The following is a 22,448-nucleotide window of genomic DNA, read 5'->3' as shown; positions in this document are numbered from 1 at the left end:
TAGTGGCTTAACCAGTTTGCATTCTCACCAACAGTAGGTTAGTGTCCCTCTTTCCCCACATCCTCTCCAGCATCTATTGTTGGTAGATTTCTGAATGTGAACCATTCTCACCAGGGTGAGGTGAAACCTCATTGTGGTTTTGATTTGCATTTCCCTGATTGCTAGTGATCTTGAACATTTTTTCATGAGTCTGTTGGCCATTTGGATTTCCTCTTTGGAAAGATGTCTGTTGAGGTCTTTGGCCCATCTCTTAAGTGGGTTGTTTGTTTTGATGTTGTGGAGTTTGATTTCTTTGTAGATTCTGGTTATCAACCCTTTATCTGTTGCATAGTTTGCAAATATTTTTTCCCATTCTGTTGGTTTCCTATTCACTTTCCTGACTGTTTCTTTTGCAGTACGGAAACTTCTCAGTTTGATGCAGTCCCAATAGTTAATTTTGGCTTTGCCTGTCTGTGCTCCTGGGGTATTTTCCAAGAAGTCTTTACCTGTGCCTATATCTTGCAGGGTTTCTCCAATGCTCTCTAATAATTTGATGGTGTCTGGTTGTAGATTTAAGTCTTTAATCCATGTTGAGTGTAAGGTGAAAGGTAGGGATCTTGCTTCATGATTCTGCATGTGGAAATCCAGTTCAGTTTACAATTGATCACAGTGATAGGTCTAAGAGTCAAAGGGATCACACAAACAAGACTAATGTCTGCTAATACTAACTGATAAAACCAAAAAAGGGAGAGAAGGATCCAACATGGGAAGGGGGAGACACAGCAGACTCATAGAATGCAGATATCCTAAATAGCACTCTGGCCTCAGAATCAGCCCTTAAGGCATTTGGATCTGGCTGAAGAGCCCATGAGAGTATTTTAGGCATGGAAAGCCAAGACACTCTGGAAAAAAAAAAGAAGAAGAAGAAGAAGACCTAAATGAAGGATCTCGACGAGTGTGATCCCAGTGGAAAGAACCAGGCCATCAAGGTAGGAGGTACCTTTCTCTGAAGGGAGGAGAGAACTTCCACTTTGACTATGACCCTGTTGGAACAAGATCAAAGTCAACAAACCCTAAAGGCTTCCATAGCCTCGGCAACTCATGACTAGAGCCTAGGGAGATTATGACGCCATAAACAAGAGTGTTAAATTGTTAAGTCAACAACAGGAGTCACTGTGTATTTACATCTCATGTGGGATCTGTCCTTAATGGGTTGTCCAATGTGAAGTAATGATATAGCTAGTATTGAAACAGTATTGTTACACTTTGTGTTTCTGTGTGGGTGCAAACTGATGAAATCTTTACTTAGTATATACTGAATCGATCTTCTGTATATAAAGATAATTTAAAATGAAAAAAAAAAAGAAACCTTGGTGTTAAATTGGAAATTACATAGAAAAATAATCAATCTTTTTTAAAAAATATCATGTAGGATCTCTGTCATTAATGTGCTGTACACTGTTATTTAATGCTATAACTAGTACTCCAACAGTATTTTTTCACTTTGTGTTGCTATGTGAGGGCAAACTGTTGAAATCTTTATATATACTAAACTGATTTTCTGTATATAAAGAGAATTGAAAATGAATCTTGATGTGAATGGAAGGGGAGAGCGAGTGGGAAAGGGGAGGGTTGCGGGTGGGAGGGAAGTTTTGGGGGGGAAGCCATTGTAATCCATAAGCTGTACTTTGGAAATTTATATTCATTAAATAAAAAATAAAAAAATAATAAAAGTAATTCTCATATCTTTAAAAAAAGTAGATACTACAAAAACATGTCTATTTACTCATTTATGCTTAAAACATATGATACATTTTTATAATATTTGAGTGCTGTTATCAGAGACAATCTTATTAAACATAGATCATTCCGTTCACCAAACACTCATTGATTATGTACTTGTGAAAGGCACTAATCTTTATCCCTGAAGTTGATTAAATAAAAAAAACCAAGGACTTTTTAAAAAATATTTTTTAAAAATTTATTTATTTGAGAGGCATAGTTACAGACAGAGAGAGGGAGAGACAGAGAGAAAGGTCTTCCTTCTGCTGGTTCACTCCCCAAATGGCCCTAATGGCCACAGCTGGGTGGATCCGAAGCCAGGAGCTTTTTCTGGGTCTTCCACGTATGCAGGTACAGGGGCCCGAATACTTGGGCCATCTCCTACTGCTTTCCCAGGCTGTAGCAGAGAGCTGGATTGGAAAAGGAGTAGCTGGGACACAACCGGTGCCCATATGGATGCCTGTGTCACAGGTGGAGGCTTAGCCCGCTATGCCACAGCACCAAGGACAACTTTAAATGCTAGACACACTTCCTACCTTCATAGTGCTATGGGTCTTATTGGGAGTGCAGAATTACTATTCTGAGTTTTTTTTTTTTTTTTTTTTTTTTTCAGATGTTGTCAGGTTGTCCTGACTCTTCCATTTGCTCTCATTGTTTAGCCCTTGTGACTGTGGCCTCAACACAGTGCTGCCAGATTGATTGTAAGGGATCTTACTCAACCTTACTCCATCAGGGATGGCCATGAAGCAAGCCAGAGCCTGAGCACCACATCGGTTGCCACGAGTCCTCAATGCATACTCCTGTTAGCGAATGCAGACTGGAGGCTCAGGCGTGGGTTCAGGGCAGCTTCTGCTCCTGGCAGCAGTGTGACTTTGATGTTTCCTCCTTGGCAGGATGAGGATGATGCTCCTTCCCTCTCTTACTGGGTCCCAGGAGGACAACCTTAGTTAATTCAGGGAAAGTACTTAACAGCATTGCCCCGCAAACAGTGTGTTCCCAGTAAGAGTTGCCTGTTCCCATTCATCAGCAAAAAGCCACACACGGGATAAAACTCAGAATGGTTCTGATTAGGGGAGACGATTCTCCCCTTCTTTTCTTAATTAGAAGCATTGGATTCCTGTTAGAGTTACAATAACTTTACTTACATAGAAGTACATTTTTTTTTTAATTTTCTGAGAGCTAAATTTATCTTTACTTCAAAGAAAAACAGCTACAGATTTAATTCACTGTACTAGAAACAAGTGGTTGGCTTCATGAAAATAACATTTGGCGTTTGGGAAGGATTATAGTTGGAGAAGCAAGTCTAAGAAGAAACTAGAACCAACTGACAGATTTTTTTTAATTACACGTTTAAGATTTAACCATTTTTAGCATTTTGCCATGATTACTTCATATGCCAATGTCTTATACATACATATAATTTTTCCTTGAAAACAAGGATATTAATATTACATAATGTGGGATTTAGGATACTGATCACAAAGGAAAGATTTTATTTTATAGAAGGTATGATTCAATGAAGACAGAATTTATGACTGTATATGAAATAATATATGTACCATATTATATATGTATATGAAATAATATGATGTACTATCTCTCGCTATATAAGCTTCCACATATGAGAGAAAACGTGGTATTTGTCTTTCTATGTCTGGCTTATTTCACTTGGCATAATCTCCAATTCCATCCATTTTGCTGCAAAAGTTGTGATTTCATTCCTTTTCTGGCTGAGTAATACTCCACCAAGTAAATATACCACATCACTTGATTGTTGAGTAATGCGATCACATATGTTTTTTGTAAATATTTTTTCTTTTTTTTTTTTTGACAGGCAGAGTGGACAGTGAGAGAGAGAGAGAGAGAGAGAGAGAGAGAGAGAGAGAGAGAAAGGTCTTCCTTTTTGCCATTGGTTCACCCTCCAATGGTCGCTGCAGCCTGCGCACTGCGGCCGGCGCATCGCGCTGATCCAAAGCCAGGAGCCAGGTGCTTCTCCTGGTCTCCCGTGGGGTGCAGGGCCCAAGGACTCGGGCCATCCTCCACTGTCTTCCCGGGCCATAGCAGAGAGCTGGCCTGGAAGAGGGGCAACCCGGATAGAATCCGGCACCCCAACCATATACTTCTACCTCTATAAAAGAGGCCTGTCAAGAATAAGATTTCTAATTAAATTATCTTAATTATCACTGCTAAAAACAGAAGTATAGGTGACTTTTGTACTGATGGTGAGTTGATCTAAGGATAATCTGAGAAGTCCAGAATACATACAAGTATCTCGTTGTTTCATTTTCTAATGAAGCAAGTGATTCTGTGCTCACAACACAGTCCAACATTTACTGTATACACTTCACCATGACTGGCAAGCAGTCATACTTGCACTACTTCCATTGCCAAATCCATTCTCAAACCACACCATCCCTGTTTTACAAAGTTGGATATTGTCCTCAAGGTAGAATGAGCCAGTGGAGGAACTCTGGGTGATGCTGGTTCATAAAAGTGGATGAGCTGCTCCCTCTCAAGTTATCCTCCCACTTTGCTCTGGCTGTCCCCCTCCCCTCTGTTCCCCGCTGCGTCCACTTCTGCTCTGCTGTGGTATCTCGTGCAGTCGGGTGGCCTCCTCTCAAGCACCTGCAGGTTGTCTTCATTCATTCAAGTTCACAGGCATTTATCGAACATCCTTGCATGTCAGGAAATTGACATAAATAAGGGACCCATCCTGCCCTAGAGAAGCTCAACCTTTGCTAGGGAGAATACTGTTAAACACACACACACACACACACTCACACACACAGGCACGCACGCATGTTATAAATGCTAAAGGGAAGCAGGGGAATAAAGTGTTTCTGTGCACCAGAAATAGGCAAACCTCTGTCTCAGAGGTAGGAAGTAGGGGTGAAGAAAAGAGAAATCCTCTCAGAATACTGTCTTAGAGCCTAACAGGTGAGTGGGATTCTTCCAAAGTCACTATTTATTTTATTTGTTAAATTTTGTCTAAAGCTACTTCCGTACAGTTAGCTGAAACCTTAGTATATAAGCACACCACAAAGTGACTTACGTGCACATTCTTGTAGCAAGTAGGTGCATCTCAGCCAACCACAGACTACTAGCTGAACAGACCATATCCATATACGGCAAATACAGAGCCAATGCAGCTGTTTCACGTGTCACTTCCTGTTTCTGTCTCTAACTACTGTTTACCCATGTTGCTGGGCGGAGCTTTCTCAACCTCTCCCTTAAGTGTCACCAGACTCATGAACTGTTCCCTGCTCAAATAAACTCTGTTAGATTTAACTTTTTGGAGGTTTTAATAGCTTCTGGCAGGCACTGGGTTAGGCATATGCACCCACGATTTGAATGTGTTACAGTGTTATTCCTACCACGGCTGGGATTGTACTTAGCCATCCTGCTCATTATCTAGAGATGTGCTGAACAATATTGTGGTCCCCAGCCCCAATGAGCAAGTAATTTGAAAGGCAGCTCATCTGAGTTGAGATGTGTATGAATGTAAAACATATGCTTGTTTTTTGCATATTTCATTAAAAAATCTATTGCATTGATGATTCTTAATATTAATTACAAATAGAACTGATGATTTTGCTGTATTCCATTAAATAGATATTTTTGAAGTCAGTTATATCTGCTGCTTTTTACTTTTTAAAATGTGACTCCAAGAAAATTTTCAAGTTGCTACATGGCTTGCACTGTATTTTTGCTGGATGGTTCTCATCTAGGTGCTGAGAGACTTGGTGACAAAGCTCTGTCTACCCACTGGGCATGCAGATAGTCAATTCGGTTCCTCCCCATCCTATTCAGAAGCCACTCAAGTAGGAAATCCTTCTACCTCTGACCCAATCCCACATGATGACCTCGTATAACTTTGAGGGGCAGGATCTGGAGTCTGTATCCATGTGGGCAAAGCATCTCCCAGCTGCTATGGAGAACCGCCACAGTGGTAGGAGAAATGCCTAAGCTCCAAAGCCAGAGGCTGCTCCATGCCTGGTCCAGGATCTGATGCTGACTCCTACTGTAAGACCCCTTTATCTGCAAACTTGCTCCCGACATAGAGCTTACAGAATGTGCTTAGTTCCTTTGTCATGATGCATACATTCATTCACATACTATTCTTAAGCAGAGGATCCTTATGACATGTTTCTTGGAGTAATTTCTAGGATGAAAAATGAAGTGAGCATTCCTTTTTCTTTTGTTTACTTAAATGGTCACATCCTCCTACCCAGGCAAAGCCATCACCATCTGTTTCCTGTGATCTAATTACAAGTGGAATAAACTCTTAATTCCCATTTCCATCACTTGAAGATCTATGACATGAAAATGCCTCAGCACATACCTCCAGAGCATTTATTTTTTGTCATGCCTTTTCTACAACTTATTGGGGCAAAGTTATTTGTTTGTGAAGAAACAAATTTCACTCAGAGGTGTTTACATGACAGAGATTGATACCTATTTTATATCTGTGCTCTGCCTGGATTCCCAGTTTGCTTACTGCAGTCTATCTTAGGAAGCCAGGGATGAAATGTTTTTAACAGCAAGTTAAATGCTTTTAAAAACCATGCAGACTTCTCATTCTTTAAAAAATAAGTATCATACACATGAGAGCCTTCTAATGCAAATGTTGCTCAATATGTAATTTAGGTTCATATTTCTAGAACACCAGAGTGATTTTTTTTCTGTCATAGTTGATCTTCACCCTTTACCATCTGGGGAATTTGAACTCTATTTTTAGCCATTTCATGAGTTGCCAATTTAATGCATTTAAAAGAGTGCAGAGCAGATGTCTAAAACATTGAAGGTAATTAATTAAGTCCCACAATTTTCCAGACTACACAAAAACAATTTGCCATTGCCTGTAAAATGGTATAATTGAGTATTATAAATGTTTCCAGGCCAAGTCTTGCTATGAATTATTTAGTGCATCTGTCCTAATTAAAGACCTATTGGAAGATTAATGTCTCGTAACCTGACAAACTACTTTACTTAGTAACAAATTATCCATATAATGACCTCAAACTAAATTTATATAACCCAAGAAGCCATCTGAAAGGGCTCACAGGCAAGCTACAGGAGAAAGAATTTTCCCTGAATAGCTACCTTCATCTGCCCACCGTTCTGTCAGATTTGAATAGTCATAAGTGCAAATCAACCTGTGCCATGGTAAGTTTTCAAGTGACATTTCTAGCTTTAGTTAATGTCTTGTAAAAATAAGTAATTCACATCACCTCTAACTCTCTAGCCATAAAGAATTTGCACTAAAGGCAAAGAGAAGCAAATTTGTAATATTAAGTGCACAGCAGGAACAGGGACTGTTTTTCATTCTTATTGTCGGCTTGAGTTTTTAGGATGCAATCTCTCTGGAGAGAACAGATTTCTTTTCAGCAATAAAGGACACACCAGATATTCAGTCAACAATACTTTGGGCTGATATTAGGACCCTGTCCTGCCAGGGCTGGATCTCAGTGGAGTCTATGAAACTACAAAGCTGAGGTCATTTAACCCTAAACTGAAAAGCATCACAGAATGATCCATCCTTCCCTGATATTAGGGATCTAGTTTGCATACTGTCGCTGTAATCTCTATGACTTTTTTTTAAAGGTGGTGTGCCATGTTTCTGATGGGGCAACAGAAAGGGAGCCCCTTGGTCTTTTCTGCTTGCATCTCAAGATACAAAGCGGCTGGGAGAACGAAGGGTCAGGGTCAGCAGAGGGAACACTTGGTACCTTTTCAAAAGTGGAAATCATTGCCTCCCACCACAAATGCTCTACCCTTCTCATGAACATTTTAAAAGGCATTTCACAGATTATTTCTAATGTTTTCAAAAAATCTCTCCACTTAGGTTTCACATGAGATTTGGAGATTTTTCAGCAAACCTGAAGATATCTTCCTCTATACATACATTCACTAGGGGTTGTATTTTAGAGCATACAACAAACATATAAGGGTTAAGGTGGCAGATGGGAGATTTTTAACTCTACTCCTTAAAGTGTGGCTAACTTGCCACAATTTTGAGAAAGTAAACAAGAGCTGATTGGATAGAAAACAGTAGCTTGAGACCAGATATATTGTGCATACACACACAGATACACATGCTGGAAATAACTGGCGAAGTGTTCACTGTCATAAGGCCAATTTACAAATTATACTTCACTCTTAATCTGTACAAAGATAAACATTCAGAAAAGTGTCCTCTTAAGTTGGATTGTGGTGTGCATAAAATCTTGCTATTTAGCATTCTCTCCATATAATTTTCTTTCCATACACTTTCTCACACTGGAAAATAACTTAATTTCTCCCGTAACAGGCCTGTGTGGACTATACATCTAAAGAAGATTCAAGGCATTTGTTTCCTTAGGAAATGAGTTCAATAGGGTCACATTAATGGGATGCTCTCTCTCTTCTGTAACTACAGCATATTTGGTATTCTTTTAAAATAGGTTTTGCCAGAATCTACCTCGTGCCAAGGCTCCTCTAGTTACACACGATGGGCATACTGACTCAGTACCAAGTAAGAGAAGGCAGGCAGTGGAACTGAGTGGCAAAAGGAGGGATTTCAGTATTTTTTCATAACATTTATTTTCTGGGTAACAATTGTTCCTTGAAGAATTTAGTATATAATGGGGCTAGTGCTGTGGCATAGCATGTAAAGCCACCGCCTGCAGTGCCGGCATCCCATATGGGTGCCCGTTCCAGACCCGGCTGCTCCACTTCTGATCCAGCTCTCTGCTATGGCCTGGGAAAGCAGTAAAAGGTGGCCCAAGGACCTGTCTGGGAGACTTCAAAGAAGCTCCTGACTCCTGGCTTCAGATCAGCACAGCTCCAGCCACTGTAGCCAATTGGAGAGTGAACCAGCGGGTGGAAGACCTCCCTCCCTCCCTCCCTCTCTCTCTCTCTCTCTCTCTCTGCCTCTCCTCCTCCGTGTAACCATGACTTTCAAATAAATAAGTAAATATTTAAAAAACTTTCATTCACACATGTATTAATCCTCCCTACAATTACTTAAGGTCAAAGCCTAGAATGCTAAAGCATCTAAACTTATGTTGTTACCGGAAGACAAAATGTACACACGTATTACACGTAGGCAGCCTAAATGTTCAATGACTAGGAGGTTCAATCAGGTGGCTACCCTGAAGGCCAATCAACCTCTCAGGTTTCTCCCTTCCTGCTACTCTCTTTCTCCTTCTTTATTCCACACACACACACACACACACACGCACACCTACATGCACATGGAAACACACACATTTGAGTCTGGTAACACTCAATACTCTATAATCCAGTTTTCTAATACCTGCCTTCAAGTCTCATCTTTAGTTAACTCTAAATTAAGAGGCAGGAATGATGCAAGGAACATTGGCCTCATAAGATGCACAGCAGAAAGTCGTTCCTTGGTGATTTCAGTTTGGAAAGCAGTATGTTTTACTCCCTTGGTGGAGCTTTGGGATACATATTAGCAGAGTAAAGGCTGGAAGAATTCCTGCAATAAAGAAACTATTTTACAGGTGTTAGTTTGTCTCAGGATGTTTTCACCTGGAAGCATTTGTTTGCTTACTCCACACTGCCAACCACAGGGAGCAGGCAACAGTATGGGCTACACAGCACCCAGCTCCTAGGATGTGGGAATGCAAGAAGGTACACAAAAGAGCCATCCCTTTCTCTCTCTAGGACCATCTGAATTTGCATTATACAAATAATATAAACTTAAAAGCTGTAATAAAAAGGCTTATGGTCACACACTAAAATAAATTAAGTAAAGTGATTGAGACTTTAGGCTCTCCAATGCCACAGTAAGATTTCTTTACAGATCTGGGATTTAACAGAGTCTTTAAAAGATGTGGTATTGCTCCTTTCAAATAGGGTATTCTGTGGCCTACCCACCCTCAAACGCTAAATGCGTGCTAAAGTCACCTCACTTCCAACACCTTTCTGGGGGTGACACTGCTTGGTGCACCAGTCAGCAATGCCACCACCTTTATTGATTGACCACATAATTATTTTCAGAATATTCCTCCAAGAGAATCTGAAGCGGTTTGTTAAAGCTAATTATGTCCACCTCAAGTGCACTCAGGGACTGATGCTTTCTCTTAAGACATCTCAAACAGTGAGAGGGACACCTGTAGCCAATTCTCTCAGCAGGAAAGACAACCAGGACATCGCCTGGGGCAGAGGAATTCCAGTGACTCAATGTGCATAAGCAAAGATGATGTTTATGAGGTTGGGTGGCTGCTCTCTGTATCAGATCCTTTACAAGGGCAAAGAAATTGCAGTGGAACAGTGAGAAGAAACAAGGAAACAGCTACTTTTCCACCTGGCAAACACAAGTGCTTTCGTACAGACAAAACCTATTAGCTGGGGTGGTCAGCGAAGACAGCACAGTGGCAGCTGAAGCGTAGAGAGGAAGACCTTGGGTCCTATTCAGAAAATGACATATATGTTACCTAAGTGTCTGTAGGGGAAACATGCTTTGAAAGAGAAATGAATGGCGGGAGACGGGAACGATGTTACCCAGTGTAACATTAACGCCATTTTATCTTAACCGCACTGTATAGGTGCCTGATACGCGACCTTCTACCTCAACGGCACTCCTGTGGCTTTTCCAGCACAGAACCTTTCAGCTTTCACAGAGCTAATGTTAAAGATGTCCACTCTGAATTTCCCACCCATTGTTTCAAGCAACATTGCTTCAACTGGAAACCATTATTCTTAGTGAAATAAGCCAGGGCCAAAAAAGATAAATACCGTTTGTTCTCCCTGATTTGTGGGAACTTTTAAAATACCTAAAAGGTAATCTATAGAAGTGAAATTGACACTTTGAAATGGGATGATTTTGAACAGCCCTTGTCTTGACTGTTGAAGAGCATTTTTTTTTCACATTATTTGTTCAACTATTTACTTAGTGTAGGGTTAATCTTATGAGTATAAAAACTGAAAATAGATCTTTGCAAAAAATAAGAATGGGAATAAGAAAGGGAGGAGGAAAAAGGGTGGCAAGAATCACTATCTTACAGGACCTGCACCATGGCTCATTTGGTTAATCTTTCTCCTGTGGCACCGGCTTCCCATTTGGGTGCTGGGTTCTGGTCCCGGTTGCTCCTCTTCTAGTCCAGCTCTCTGCTGTAGACCCAGAAGGCAGTGGAGAATGGCCCAAGTGCTTGGGCCCCTGCATCCGCACAGGAGACCAGGAAGAAGCACTTGGCTTCTGGCTTCAGATCAGCTCCAGCCAGAGCGGCCGTTTGGGGGGTGAACCAACGGAAGGAAGACCTTTTTCTCTGTCTCTCTCTCTCACTGTCTATAACTCTATCTGTCAAATAAATTTAAAAAAAAAAAGAATCATTATGTTCCTAAGTTTGTATTTATGAAATGCATGGAGTTTGTATGCCTTAAATAAAAGGCTTCTAGGTCAAAAAATGAAACTTTTTAATAATAAAATTACAAAAAGAAACACAGTTCTGAAATAATGAGCTTTTCCTTAGACATCGATTCCACTACAGTGTATGATTTCTTCCTCCAAATCTTTTGTAAACAAGATCAATGTGCACAAGGGACCATTTCCAAGTGGGGTGGAAACAGCCACGACCTCTCTCACCCCTCCCTCTGTCCTAGCTGTGATGCCTACATCTACAGTTACCGTGCTTTTGGAAGTGTTCTTCCAACCCAAGCCCAATGGCTAAAACACTTTCAGTACAATGGGGAGTTTCTATGTAAGCAGTTTGAGTTAAACAAAAAACACCACAAAATGTCTGCTTTTGAGAATATATACAACTTATATGTGAAAATACAAAATCAGGCAATTTCACATTTGAGATCTCACAGAGGCCATTTCTAGAAGTGACCATAAAAGGCAGTTATGAATTTGGCTCACCATAAAATTTTGTTTAATATTTACTTTCATGTGTAAACTCTATTTGGTAACATAACAAGTGCTACATTTATTACTTTAGGCTACATTTGTTATGTTACTATATTTGCTATCAGAAAATAAATTCTGAATAATGAGCAACTGCTCATCTCTCAAATATAGCTTTTCAAAATCCACCTTACCTCCCAGAATGAAAGTGAAATCTCTGGAAGATTCCAGAATCCATCCTGGAGGGCAGACGGAAGTGGACAGACCTTGTCACACCATGATGGGTCCTTTCATCCTGGTGCAAAGAACAAACTTTTTTTTTCTGAAAACTGAAGAAATAAAATGTAAGAAAGAACAGGATTCCCTGAGGACTGCAGCCTTGCAGTGAAGTGGCCCTGTGAGTTTCATCCCACACCTGACAGGCATCGGAAACAGGTTCTCAAGTGAGAAGGGCAACAGAAGTCTCTTGTGGATTTTCCAGATCATCTAGATGACAAGACAAATAATACACACACACACAAAACTGAACAGTAAATAGGAAACTCCATTTTGCTATGGTTTGCCAGTCTGACATCATGGTTTTGAACAGACTTTTCTATACAATTATACATAAAGGAAGGCAAAAATGCAGAGGATTCTGAGCGAAGATGCATTCTGGCCCCAAATCGGACCTTTTTCTCCCTGAGCCATCACATCCATCTCGAAGCCTGGAAATGTGTGTATTTATGTGCAGAGCTCTGTGCTCAGTTGGTCTGCTCTCTGCTCAGTGTCACTGAGGAACAGCCGCTGTCCCAGAGACAGAAGGAGTATCTGCCCCAAGGTCACACAAGAGTGTCCCTTTAGAGGCCACACTTCCTGGGATTTATTTCTGCCTGCGTTCCCTTGGGTATGAAGGGTGGGTCAGGGAAAGAAGGCTCAGGGCACGGAAGCAGACCCAAGGGAGGGAGGTCACGTCAGAAACACTGGATAAAGCCCTGAGAACTTCTGCAGAAATTCTCCCCAATCCTACAAAAATCTCCATTTCCTACTGAATTTTATCTTTTTTAAGTCTGGCAATATAAAAAGTGCTCACGAGCCCTGAGCATCAGATTCAAGTTAAGATGCAATGCGAAGGGGGTTGCCTGTTCTGGATAGAAATCTAGGCTGTAAGTGCAGCCAGATATCTTGGCCTGCATATAATATAGGGAAAACTGATACAGGGAAAACTGAGGTTTTGACTGGCAAGGTGACTTCTAGGAATCATCTTAGCCAAGCAGAAATGGAGAAGGGGTTATTCTATGTCTACAACCACTACTTCCCTTTGGAGCTGAAAGGAAGAAAGGCTAGAGACATGAATAGTATTGTCAGCTGGAAAGGTTAGTGACCTGATTTCTGCTTTACTTTTACAACTGTTGACCTCACAGTGGAAAGAGAATTCTTAACTTTTACATTATCATACACGTTTTCTGTTGTCCCTATATTCCAGGTATTCTTATTGTTGCACATTGAGAAGGAAAAATAGGAATCAACTTCTTCCATAGCAGAGAGGGGGATGGGAAGTGGAGCAGCCGGGACTCAAACCTCAGTGCCCATATGGGATGCTGGTGCCGCAGGTGGCAGCTTTACCTGCTACACCATAGCACCGGTCGTAAATAATTCATTTTATATTCAGAAATTACATATTTCTATGGGATCCATTTATATAAAAAAGTCATATTTAATTTTTTGACATAATAAACTGGTAGAAGACAGAACACAGTTTTGTTGGAGAAATCTATCTTGTGTTCCTTTTAGAAGTAAGCTTCTGGGTCAAGCTTCTGGTTTCTAGATACCAATGTAATTTCCAGTGTGTCCAATATTCATGTGAGAAATTATAGCTCCTAAGTCTACTGGTTTCAATTATGAATCTTTACAGTTCAAAGGTACATATTTTATTCAATCTTCAAGGATTTCAGAGTGTATGCTTTATGAATACCTATGAATCAGTGCCTTTAAAAATATTTGATCTATTTAAAAGCCTGCAACAGTCTCTTGTTAAAAAGGATCATTGATTAAGATGCTGGTTGTTAGGGATTGAATTGTTTTCCCAAAAAATATATGTTGAAGTCCTAACATCCAGTAGTATGCATGTGACCTTATCTGGAAATAGGGGGACTAGCAGGTGTAATCAAGTTGAGATCTTTCTGCATTAGGGTGGGCCCTAATCCAGTAACACTGGTGTCTCTACAAGAATAGAAGAGAAATAACACACAGAGAGAATGTCATGCGGTAATGGAGGCAGAGATTAGAGCCATGCATTAATAAGCCAAGGAATGTCAAGAATTTCCAACAACCATCAGAAGCTAGGAGAAAGCAAGGAAGGATCCTTTCCTAGAGATCTTAGAGAAATCATCACCCTGATGACACCTCCATTTCATACTTCTAGTATCTAAAACTCTGGGACAATATGCCCAGGTAGGGTAGTTCAGAAAACAAATACACTACACCAAATATCTTAAATATGAGAGTGACTTTATATTATAGAAAACGTACTTCACTATTTAGTGTGATATACATAGTATCTACTGTTTAAATAGAAACAAGGTACTTTCTGATCTATGCTCCTGTAATTATTTTCAGTTCCAATAAATGAATACCAAAGTTTCAGTGGTTTGGTGAGGGGGTTAAAAAAATAATCATGAAGCAGAATAGGAACTAATTAATGTGTGGCAACAAACCATGTACACACGCACTGGGATTGAGATACAGGCCTAATGAAGAAAATGCTTTTAAATGTGCTGTGATATTGATTAATTATAAACATTGTATCCCTTGCTGGACAGCTATTAGTGAAACCCAAGGGTAAATGAATATTTATAAAGTGTATCCCAAAATTGGATGTCTGTTCTATCTTTGAGCTGTCAGCGTGTTGCCTAATCCTATGTCAACTTTCGAAGGTCTCTACTGCATCTTTTCTCAAAAGCAGCCTTCCTCAAATCAACAGACACCAATTTTTAACAGAGCTGGGTCAATAAGGAACTTGATGTTGTTTAACACAAATTTGTTTTTGTTTGCTTATTTGTCTCTCTTCTTTAAGCTATTTCCTATGGTAGGCATGACCAAATGGTTTAGATTAAGGTGGAAAGCAAACAAGCCAAAAAATTCAGCCCTTACCATGGGAATAAAGATCAGAGGGTATGGGACAATTGAGGCCACCTATGCCTGCAGCTCAGAGAGAAGAATGGAGCTGGGGGAACACCCATCTCTACATGTCATTAGTACCCACTTCATTCGACAGTTCCTACAAACACAAAGGTCTTTCTTCACAGGTCAGCTTCACAATGAGGCCCTCTCTGGCCTTCAGTGAAAAACATAAACTGGAAGACTGTGCAAACATGCAGAAACTAACAGGATACACCAGCAACTCCTGCCATCTTCTCAGAAGGAGGTGAGAGGAACCTGTAGCAGCCCACATGCCACAGGTGAAGTTGTCTGCAGGAGAACATCACAATCCCCACTGACTTCGAATCCAGATGGAAGCTGGATTCAATTTCACCTTGTGAAGGGAGGGCACACTGATTTCCTCCTTTCCCCTCACCAAGGCACCCAGTAGCCAGTAGGGAAGAAGTGCCATATTTGCAGAATAAAGCAAGTGAAGACTGCTGTGGCCAGTATTCCACTGTGGCTTTTATCTGAGGGAGAAATTCATAGTCCCTACTGGCTTTGAATCTGGCCTGGAGATTTGGCTTGGGGGCAGAGTGCATACTTAGTTCCATGAAGGGAGGACATGTTCCCCTCCCCTCATCCAACCAACTTCTGTCCAGCAAGTGGTTGGCTCTGGGAGCAGAGTGGCTCTCTCTGCAAAGCAACTCCAGGGGAAGGGAGTGGATCCTGGTACCCTGTAGCTGTGGGAGATCTGTACCCTGTGATGGAGGGACTCTTGTAATAGCACAATAGGCCAAAAAACTGAGAAGGGTGTTGGTTGTGGCTGGGTCTTTGGGCAATCACTGGGTCTGGTTGCAGAAGCTTGGAGCTCCCGGAGTGCTGGGGAGGGTTCTGTGGATCTATGGAGTGCATAGATCCTTTGTGTGGTTTGTGTACCTGAGTGCAAGGGGTGCTCAGGAACTGTGGGGTTACCCTGGCAGTAGGTTCACCTTGGTAGAGAGTGGCTGGAGATGTGAACACACCAGCCACCATAATCATACTTTCTCCCCTGCTAAAGAGAGAAGAAATTTAACACACCAAACATGGATGCCAGTCTGGACTCTTGCCCCTCTCTCAAGTTCTGGCCAGCACACAGCTCTGGATACATGCTGAAGGGGCAGACATTCCACTAAGGTACAGAGGGCACATTTCAAAGCACAAAGCCTTAAGAGGAGATATCAACAAGTGTTTCCTCAGATGTAAAAACAAATGTAGAAATAGAAGAAACATGAACAAGGAAGACAATATGACTCCCCAAAAGGAATACAAAAATACTTCAGTATTACACTGTGAAATGAGATTGACAAAATGCCTGAAAAAGAATTCAAAAGAACGATAATAAAGATTACTCAAAAACACAGGAAGCAAATATATGAGTTAAAAACATCAGTACATGACATGAATGAGAAATTCCACCAGGAGATAGGGATATTAAAGAAAAATCAGACTGAAATATTAGAAATGAAGAATTCACTATGTCAAATAAAAATTCAGTGGAAAGCCTTAACAATAGACTCAATGAGGCAGAATAGAGAATAGCTGAGCTAGAAGACAAATTTTTGGAAATACCTCAGTCAGGGCAAAAGAAGGCAGGAGGAGATGAAGGGGGAGAAAGGAAGGAGGAGAAGAAAAGAAAAACTCAGAAAGATGAAGAAATTTAAAAATTAGAAAACCCAAAAACAGTGTTCAAGATCTGTGCGATACTATCAAACAACCTAACATACAAATCTTAGTATTTCCTGAAGGTGTGGAAAAATGGAATGGCTTAGAATACTTATTCAGTGATATTAAGCAGAAAACTTCCCTGATTGAGAGAAAGCCATGGACATTCAAGTCCAGGAAATACATAAAAACCCTAAAACATGATTAGAAAAGATCCTCACCACAACATATTATAGTCAAACAAGAATATATGACAACAAATCGGAAAATCTAGAAGAAATGGATAGATTTACCAAACTGATATGCAAAGACATAGAAAACCTAAATAGACCAATAACAAGTAGGAGACTGAATCAGTAATAAAGACCCTACCTAAAATGAAAAGTCCAGGACAGGATGACTTCATTGTTGAATTCTAACACACTTTTAAAGAAGAATTAATCCCTATTCTTCTTAAACTACTCAAAACAATTGAATTACTCTAAATTCCTTCTACAAGGCCAGCATCACCTTAACTCCAAAACCAGAAAACCAACAAACAAAAAAGAGCCAGAGACCAATGTCCCTAAAGAACATAGATGTAAAAATCCCCAACAAAATACTAGCCAATCGAATCCAACAACAAATCAAAAAGATCATCCACCTAGACCAAATCAGATTTATCTCTGGGATGCAGGAATGGTTCAACATTTGCCAATCAGTCAATGTGATTTGTCACATTAACAAATTCAAGAATAAAAGCTACCTGATTATCTCAATAGATGCAGAAAAAGCATCTGATAAAATCCAACATCCTTTCGTGAAAAAAACTTAAACAAATTGGGTACAGAAGAAATGTACATCAACACAATCAAGGCAATATATGACAAACCCACAGCTAGCATGATATTGAACGGGGAAAATCTGGAATCATCCTCCATAAGATCTGGAACCTGACAAGCATGTCCACTCTCACCATTACTATTCAATATAGTTCTGGAAATTTTAGCCAGAGCCATTAGGTAAGAAAAAGAAATGTAAGGTATACCAATGATAAAGGAGGAAGTCAAATTACCCGTTTGTAGATGATATGATCCTATACATAGTAAAACCAAAAGACTCCACTAGGAGGTTATTGGAACTGAGTTTGGCAAAGTTGAAGGATATAAAATCAACAGCAAGCTATGGCTGAGGAAGCTATGTCTGAGAAAGGTCAGTTCCATTCACAAGTGTTACAAAAAATTTAAATACTTTGGGATAGATTTGACCAAGAGCATAAAAAAATCTCTACAATGAAAATGACAAAACATTAAGGAAATAAATAGATTAAGACACACACACACACATACACCCACAAAATGGAAAAATCTTCCATGTTCATGTATTGGAAGATTTAAAACCGTCAAAATATCCATACTACCCAAAACAATTTATAGGTTCAATGCAGTCCTAATTGAAATACTAAGGACATTCTCAGATCCAGAAAAAAAGATGCTAAAATTCATATGGAGGGGCTGGCGCCACGGTGCAGTAGGTTAATCCTCCTCCTGCGGTGCCAGCATCCCATATGGGCAACAGTTCGAGTCCCATCTTCTCCTCTTTCAATCTAGCTCTCTGCTGTGGCCTGGGGAAGCAGAAGATGGCCCAAGTACTTAGGCCCCTGCACACACATGGGAGACCAGGAAGAAGCACATGGCTCCTGGCTTCAGATTAGTACAGTTCTGGCTGTTGTGGCCATTTGGGGAGTGAACCAGCAGATAGAAGACCTTTCTCTCTGTATCTCCCTTTTTCTGTCTACCTCTCAAATAAATAAATAATCTTAAAAAATTCATATGGAAACACAAGAGACCCCAAATAGCTAAAGCAATCATAAACAATAAAAATAAAGCCAGAGGCATCACAATACCAGATTTCAAGAAATATTACAAGGCAATTATAGTCAAAAGAGCTACTGACACAAAAAATAGACATGTGGACCACTGGAACTGCTTAGGAACCCCAGAAATTAATCCAAACATCTACAACCAATTAATCTTTGACGAGCTAAAATCACTCCATGGAGAAAGGATAGTCTCTTCAACAAATGATGCTGGGAAATTCGGATCTTTGCAAGTACAAGACAAGAAACCTACCTTATACCTTACATGAAAATCAACTCAGAAGGGGTAAAGGATCTAAACCTAACACCTAAAACCTTCAGATTATTAGGGGAAACATTACTACATCGGCATAGGCAAAGATTTCTTGGATAAGACCATAGAAGCACAAATGATAATGCATCAAGCTAGGAAGCTTCTGCACAGCCAAGGAAACACCAAAGTGAATGCTGGTTCACTTCCCAAATGGCTGCACCAGCCAGGACTTGGTCTGGGCCAGGCCAAAGCCAGGATCCAGGAGCTTCAACTTGGTCTCCCAGATGGGTGCAGGGGCCCAAGGATTTGGGCTATTTTTTGGCTGCTTTCTTAGGTGCATTAGTGCAGAGCTGGATTGGAAGTGGAATAGCTGGGACTTGAACCAGCACTTATTGGATACTGGTGCTACAGGTGGCAGCTTAACTTGCTGTGATACAACACTGGGTCTGAATAGGCATTTTTCAAAGGATGAAATACAAATGGCCAACAGACACATGAAAAAAATGCTCAAGATCACTAGCCATCTGGAAAATGCAAATATAAACCCAAATGAGGTTTCACTTCAACCCAGTGAGAATGGCTATCATCTAAAAAATAAACAAACAGGGGACAGAATTTTGGCCTAGCAGATTAGGCTGCACCTGTGATGCCAATATCTCATATGAGCACCGGTTTGAGTCTGAGCTGCTTCACTTCCAATCCAGCTCCCTGCTTCAGCCTGGCCCAGCACTGGCTGTTATGGCCATCTGGAGAGTAAACCAATGGTTAGAAAATCTCTTTCTCTCTCTCCATCTCTGTCTCTTTCTCTCTAACTCTGACATTCAAAGTATATAAATCTTTCTTAAAAATAAAAAAAAAAAACAGCAAATGCTGGTCAGGATGTGGAGAAATAAGTACCCTAATGCACTGTTAGTTGGAATGTAAACTAGTATAATGATTATGGAAGACAGTGATCTTTCATATGACCCAGCCATTTTACTTCTGGGAGTTTACTCAAAGGAAATGAAATCAACATATGAAAGGAGTATCTGCATCCCCATATTTATAGCAGCTTAATTCACAATAGCTAAGATATGGAATCAGCCCAGATGTCCATCACTTGGTCACTGGATAAATAAAAAGTGGCATATATACACAATGTAATACTACCCTTCCATAAAAATAATAAAATCCTGTATTTTTTCAACAAAGTGGATGCAATTTGGATCATTAGGCTTAGTGAAATATGAAATAAACTAGTCCCCAAAAGACAAATATCATACAATTTTCTGTGATTTGTGGTAACTGATATAGAGGGTATAAAAAGTAATGTATATGAGTGAAATTGATATCTTGACATGTGATTATTGTTTATAGCCCTTATCTATCTCCTGAGGAACACGGGTCTCTCAACTTAGTATTCACTGAATTCTTTATTTAGTGGAGGATTAATCTTGTGATTATAAATTCGAAGTATGTCATCACAAAAGTTAAAAGAAAAATCAGAAAGAAAGGAGGAAAGAGAGTGGGTGGGAGACAGGATAGGAATTATCATTACGTTCTTAAAACTGTATATGTGAAATACATGAAATCTTTTCCCTTTATATGAAGAAAGAAAGAAAACATAAACTCCCTGTTTGAGGTTTCAGCCCCCTTTCCCGGTTTTAATTCCCTCCCCTTTTCCCTGTATCTGTTTACTAGTACTGGACTTCTGTTGTTTAGTGTCTTTCTTACCTCTAGAATGTAAATTGACTCCATAGTTCACAACCCATAAGGCACAGAGGCCACTCCTTGGTAGACGCTCAACATATTCCCATGGAATAAATGAATGAGGAAAAATCCCCATACTTGCTTTCATTGTGAGACTTTGAATGAGTGAGTGGGATTTCCCAATTCGCTGGCCTGAGTGAGTAGAGTTTTCAATTATGCTTGTGTATTTCTGAGGCCTAATGGGGGAACTGACTGAGTAGGTAGTAGAGCTGATGGGGAATTACTTCTCTCGGCTACCCCATCAAATATCCATCATCAACTGTACATTATAAGCATTTCATCATTTTAGAAAACTGATTATCTCCAACTGCCAAAGCCACAGTTTGCTTAATTACTTTTGAAGCATTTACAAGTGCACAGTATCTAAGAGCTTCATAAATCTACTTGAGGATTAGGTGCCTCCAGTGCCCCTAAACTAACACAATACACTGCTCAAAAAGGACTGAGTGATAAAGCCCAAATTAAACAATCCTTTCAAAAAGCTTCAAACATAGCAACCTAAGAAGATGCATAGCAACCTAAATAAACGTTTGAAGAAGACCCAAGAGCCATAGCAGCCCTCATGGGAATGCACTTGCAAATTCCAATCTGGTCTACTAGCAAAGCGTTGCCAACTGACCAAAGGCAATTTGGCCAGGCACCTAGGTTCATGTAGGAAAATCAGTGTGGTAAACTGTCACAATCAGAGGCAGTAGGGGCCTATCTAGCCCCTTCATCACAACTTGATTACAACTGTATGTTACAATCAGAGCAAGTCTACCTCCAAAAGTCTGGCAAAAGTTCCACTGCTTTATCAGTGAACAGGCACAAAAAGCCCTCTGAGAACACACTACACGAAACATTCACCCTAAGGCATATAAGGTGACATTTTTGACAGTGGCAAAGCTGCCTTTAATTCAATCAGGAACAGAAGCCTGAAGACAGGATTCAGATGAGAACAGGAGATCTCTAGTCTGCAAAGGCTACTGATAGGACTTGGCTTTGGTGTGTGGTAACCCTAAATTGCTTTGCTGTGAACCACCAGTGAAATTAATTTTTACATATTTTATACTGATTACCCCTTTCTACCAATTTTGATAACTATAGAAATTGCAAGCAATCTCTTTGATAGTGTTGATTCCTAATAAGAATATTTCAAATGCTAAAAAATAACCCAAGTGAGTTTTAAAGTCTATTTATATACACATATACATGGTACAATTTACAGGGAAATATAGGAACTCAGCAATAATTTCAGGAACAGGCCTAAACAATGTAATGTGTCACATACAAAGTGCATTATTACAAGATAAATAAAGCAGCTAAAATGAGCTTGAGTGGCTGGTTACTAGGAATTCTGGGATTCTAGCTTCATGATCCAATTCTGTCTTGTTCCTTGTATAATTCTTATACAATGCCTAGGACCATCTGGTAGTAGCTCTCTACTCTGCCTTCATTGTTGAAAGCAGGAACCCCCTGATTAAATAGTACCCATTGGTACCGATTTGCTTACCTCCCTTTGTGCTATCTCCCCTTGTCTGGTGGACTGAATGGAGAAAGGCAGCTAATCACCAGCTGTTAATTCATATTAACATAGAATGCATCACTGTAGAATTTTGTGCTCCTGAAAAAAGTCTTTACAGAATTCTGGGAAGCTTTAAACTTAATAACTCATAGATACAAAGTCTTTAAAAAATAAAACAAAACAAAGCAAAAAACCACCTAAGTCATTCACCAGTATAGGTGTGCTTTGAAAATGTTGACGAAAGAGCACAACACCCAGATTCTTCCCAACAAGATGGATGCAAGTGGAAACATTCATACTTAGTGAAATAAGCCATTCCCCAAGAGATACCATGTTTTCCCTGATCCCTGGCCATAACTAACAGAGTAAAAAAAGTAATGTATATTAGCAAAATTGACATTTTGAGAATTGATTATTGTTAAGACCTTGTCTCTACTATTGTGGAACAGTGTTTTTTTCCCTACATTTTGAATTCCTAACTTACTGTAGGGTTCATCTTTTGAGTATAAAATAAACTAAAAGTAGATAATTGTCAAAATTAAGAGAAAGAATAAGAAAGGGAGGAGGAGAGAGGGTGAGAGCATGGGCAGGAGGGAGGGTAGGGACGGAGTATCACTACGCTCCTACATCTGTATATATAAAATAC

The sequence above is a fragment of the Lepus europaeus genome, chromosome 3 (genome assembly GCF_033115175.1).
Source record: "Lepus europaeus isolate LE1 chromosome 3, mLepTim1.pri, whole genome shotgun sequence".
Lineage (NCBI taxonomy): Eukaryota > Metazoa > Chordata > Mammalia > Lagomorpha > Leporidae > Lepus > Lepus europaeus.
Note: the sequence above shows the minus strand (reverse complement) of the source record.